Source organism: Argentina silus (genome assembly GCF_951799395.1).
Source record: "Argentina silus genome assembly, chromosome: Y".
Classification (NCBI taxonomy): Eukaryota; Metazoa; Chordata; class Actinopteri; order Argentiniformes; family Argentinidae; genus Argentina; species Argentina silus.
Genome location: NC_139654.1, coordinates 33040283 through 33044745, shown reverse-complemented (window position 1 = coordinate 33044745; position 4463 = coordinate 33040283). Strand labels below are relative to the sequence as shown.

The 4463-nt window shown below is 44.2% G+C and overlaps 2 pseudogenes across 2 annotated transcripts; one reads left to right on the top strand and one right to left on the bottom strand.

Moving 5' to 3' along the window:
• Positions 1-1832: 1832 nt before the first annotated feature.
• Positions 1833-2754, top strand: LOC310824078 (phosphatidylinositol 3,4,5-trisphosphate 3-phosphatase and dual-specificity protein phosphatase PTEN-like; annotated as a pseudogene). The gene has a single exon. The product of its transcript is annotated as a phosphatidylinositol 3,4,5-trisphosphate 3-phosphatase and dual-specificity protein phosphatase PTEN-like (transcript).
• Positions 2755-2892: 138 nt separating this feature from the next.
• LOC310824077 (phosphatidylinositol 3,4,5-trisphosphate 3-phosphatase and dual-specificity protein phosphatase PTEN-like) lies at positions 2893-3814 on the bottom strand (annotated as a pseudogene). Its single transcript has one exon. The product of its transcript is annotated as a phosphatidylinositol 3,4,5-trisphosphate 3-phosphatase and dual-specificity protein phosphatase PTEN-like (transcript).
• Positions 3815-4463: the final 649 nt, after the last annotated feature.

Here is a 4463-nt window from a genome sequence, read left to right as displayed (position 1 = left end):
GTGACTGAATGTATGGCATTCTATAAGTATACTGCAACCGTTCTCTGGAGATCGATATGCTTTGGATCAAAGTGTTAATTCATTTCTCAAATAATTACCATTCGAGTAAACTTTGAATGCAGTACTCGAGTTTCTCACATTACCTAACTTCTATACTTTTTTTAAAATGTTGTTGTTGTTTGTGATGTGAGCTGCTGTAACGCCTTAATTTCCCTTCAGGGATCAATAAAGTACCTATCTATCTATCTACTTTGATGATTTGGCTACATCTAGAATAAAATGAGATGTAGTAGGCTAGATCTTGCAGAGTAGGAGATCAAAACTTCGGTCAAGGCGAAAATAGCACCGAAACTCTTCACCAAAAAGCTATCATTGTTGAATGAAAGACAACTTGTGATCCACCTGTATTTATATCAAATACATTTTTCGAAGGAAGATTAGCCAATTTTTGGTGGTTCATCAACTTCCGTTAGAAGACTGTATTATAGATCCTAACACGCGACGCGAGATCCCTGCCCGTTACAATAGAATTAAACGTGATATCAAAGCTTTTTCGCTCACTAATAAACAACAAGTGATCAACTTTTCAGTTGTTTTTGATAAGAGACGCCTTCTCCCCTCAGGTAGAACACTGCCGTTTGGTTACTGAGTTGTTATTACCTGTTATCACCTGTTATTACCTAGGTTCACAATAGACTGTGTTCACAATATTACCGGGTGTTTTCTATAGTTCTGTAGGAACATTATTTGAAAAAATTTATTCTACAATGTATCCTAATGGTGTTTTATTGTATTTGAAAAATGTATTCTACAATGTATTCTACGATGTATCTGTAGTTAATAAACTTAGATGAAGAAAGGAAGCTGCAGAGGTCCGGATGAGTCAGTTTAATCGTCTTTAATTAATCATAACTTCATCGTTACAATCCACGGCCAGATGTGGGGGTTCCTATACAGTCAATGATGTCCCCTCTTCCTAGTCTAGCCGTTCAGTCTTATATACAGAACAGCATGCTTTATCTTCCAGATTTGGGCATTGAGCATGGAATCCCTAGGCGCGTTACTCTAAACATTTTCAACCTATACTATGGTGATGTTCATAGCCTTAACCAAATAAGGCTATACCTGAACAGGGGCCCGGAGCAGGGGTTTTAGGGGTGCCCAGAGAATCTGAAAGGGGGGTGTCAGCTGGTAGTGTCTAAGCCGGAAGAAGATCCAACAGTTTGGGTAAAAGTTAATGGTCATTCATTAGAAATGATGGTTGATTTTGGAGCATCATTTACCTGTATCTAGCCACAAGACACTATACACTCCAATAAAGTTGAGACGCAAGGTCAACTTATCACGAGACACAAGCTTGAGGAGCACATGCCATCAAGGCTGTAGAGTCCTACTTGCATATTAGACTATACTTTTGAGCTATTGACCAATACAACTATTTTCGATTGCTACATTCCTAGCGCTAATAGATTATACACCTATCATGGCCTCCATCACCCAGTCGTCTGACCCTGAGATCCCAGACAACCACAAAGAGAGCTGGATAATTCTGTATCTATTCGTCTGGAGGATTTTGTGTCAAATCGCGGGATCTGTGAAGCCGGGCCTGTGGTGGAACGGAGTAAGGCCCTCCTTTATGACCCAGCAGCAGGAGCAGCCATTCTAGCGAGCTACTTTACTAGCTAGCTGTCAACGACAGCTCTCCGGCTAACTAGCATTAGCTAGTGGTGACACCAACGGGATTGCGAGGGAGAAACATATTGGCAGCGTTTCGTACAAAGGCAACAATACTCTCTCTTAAACTCAATACCTTAAGGACTCCTGTCACAGATATGGCTGCAATAATAAAGGAAATTGTCAGCCAAAACAAAAGGAGATACCAGGAAGATGGGTTTGACTTGGACTTGACCTATATTTATCAGAATATAATTGCTATGGGCTTTCCTGCAGAAAGACTTGAGGGTGTCTACAGAAACAATATAGACGATGTAGTACGGTTTCTGGACTCAAAACACAAAAATCATTACAAGATATATAATCTTTGCGCCAAGCGACATTACGACACCGCGAAGTTTAACTGCAGAGTTGCACAGTACCCCTTTGAAGACCACAACCCGCCTCAGCTGGAGCTAATCAAGCCATTCTGTGAAGACCTGGACCAGTGGCTAAGCGAGGATGACCATCATGTGGCAGCCATCCACTGCAAGGCAGGGAAGGGCCGCACCGGCGTCATGATCTGCGCCTATCTCCTCCACCGAGGGAAGTTCCTGGAGGCACAGGAAGCACTCGACTTCTACGGGGAAGTGCGGACAAGAGACAAGAAGGGAGTCACAATCCCAAGCCAGCGACGCTATGTGTACTACTACAGCTACCTTCTGAAGAACCAGCTAGAGTACAAGCCCATCGCTCTGCTCTTTCACAAAATGGTGTTTGAGACGCTCCCCATGTTTAGTGGAGGCACCTGCAGGGACAGTACCATTAAAAACAGGAGTGACCCGATTCCTCAGGGCTTCAAGAAAGGGAATTGGCATTGGGATCCGCAGTTTGTGGTTTATCAACTAAAAGTCAAAGATCCATACATCCAACCCAGTGCACACAAGGCGAGAGGACAAGCGTATGTACTTTGAGTTCCCCCAGCCACTGCCTGTCTGTGAAGACATCAAAGTGGAGTTCTTCCACAAGCAGAACAAGATGATGAAAAAGGACACAAGGCCTCTCAGAAGACTTGATTGCAATATTGCCAGGAACGTGTAGTTTATTTAGGACAATCCATAGCACACTGGACACTGTTGTGACGACGAAGCTCCAACTTGGAAAAGACGACGATTTCTAGCAGCACTGAAATAGTTGACGAATAGTTAGCTACAATAGCTCTGGATTGTCCTAAATAAACTACACGTTCCTGGCAATATTGCAATCAAGTCTTCTGAGAGGCCTTGTGTCCTTTTTCATCATCTTGTTCTGCTTGTGGAAGAACTCCACTTTGATGTCTTCACAGACAGGCAGTGGCTGGGGGAACTCAAAGTACATACGCTTGTCCTCTCGCCTTGTGTGCACTGGGTTGGATGTATGGATCTTTGACTTTTAGTTGATAAACCACAAACTGCGGATCCCAATGCCAATTCCCTTTCTTGAAGCCCTGAGGAATCGGGTCACTCCTGTTTTTAATGGTACTGTCCCTGCAGGTGCCTCCACTAAACATGGGGAGCGTCTCAAACACCATTTTGTGAAAGAGCAGAGCGATGGGCTTGTACTCTAGCTGGTTCTTCAGAAGGTAGCTGTAGTAGTACACATAGCGTCGCTGGCTTGGGATTGTGACTCCCTTCTTGTCTCTTGTCCGCACTTCCCCGTAGAAGTCGAGTGCTTCCTGTGCCTCCAGGAACTTCCCTCGGTGGAGGAGATAGGCGCAGATCATGACGCCGGTGCGGCCCTTCCCTGCCTTGCAGTGGATGGCTGCCACATGATGGTCATCCTCGCTTAGCCACTGGTCCAGGTCTTCACAGAATGGCTTGATTAGCTCCAGCTGAGGCGGGTTGTGGTCTTCAAAGGGGTACTGTGCAACTCTGCAGTTAAACTTCGCGGTGTCGTAATGTCGCTTGGCGCAAAGATTATATATCTTGTAATGATTTTTGTGTTTTGAGTCCAGAAACCGTACTACATCGTCTATATTGTTTCTGTAGACACCCTCAAGTCTTTCTGCAGGAAAGCCCATAGCAATTATATTCTGATAAATATAGGTCAAGTCCAAGTCAAACCCATCTTCCTGGTATCTCCTTTTGTTTTGGCTGACAATTTCCTTTATTATTGCAGCCATATCTGTGACAGGAGTCCTTAAGGTATTGAGTTTAAGAGAGAGTATTGTTGCCTTTGTACGAAACGCTGCCAATATGTTTCTCCCTCGCAATCCCGTTGGTGTCACCACTAGCTAATGCTAGTTAGCCGGAGAGCTGTCGTTGACAGCTAGCTAGTAAAGTAGCTCGCTAGAATGGCTGCTCCTGCTGCTGGGTCATAAAGGAGGGCCTTACTCCGTTCCACCACAGGCCCGGCTTCACAGATCCCGCGATTTGACACAAAATCCTCCAGACGAATAGATACAGAATTATCCAGCTCTCTTTGTGGTTGTCTGGGATCTCAGGGTCAGACGACTGGGTGATGGAGGCCATGATAGGTGTATAATCTATTAGCGCTAGGAATGTAGCAATCGAAAATAGTTGTATTGGTCAATAGCTCAAAAGTATAGTCTAATATGCAAGTAGGACTCTACAGCCTTGATGGCATGTGCTCCTCAAGCTTGTGTCTCGTGATAAGTTGACCTTGCGTCTCAACTTTATTGGAGTGTATAGTGTCTTGTGGCTAGATACAGGTAAATGATGCTCCAAAATCAACCATCATTTCTAATGAATGACCATTAACTTTTACCCAAACTGTTGGATCTTCTTCCGGCTTAGACACTACCAGCTGAC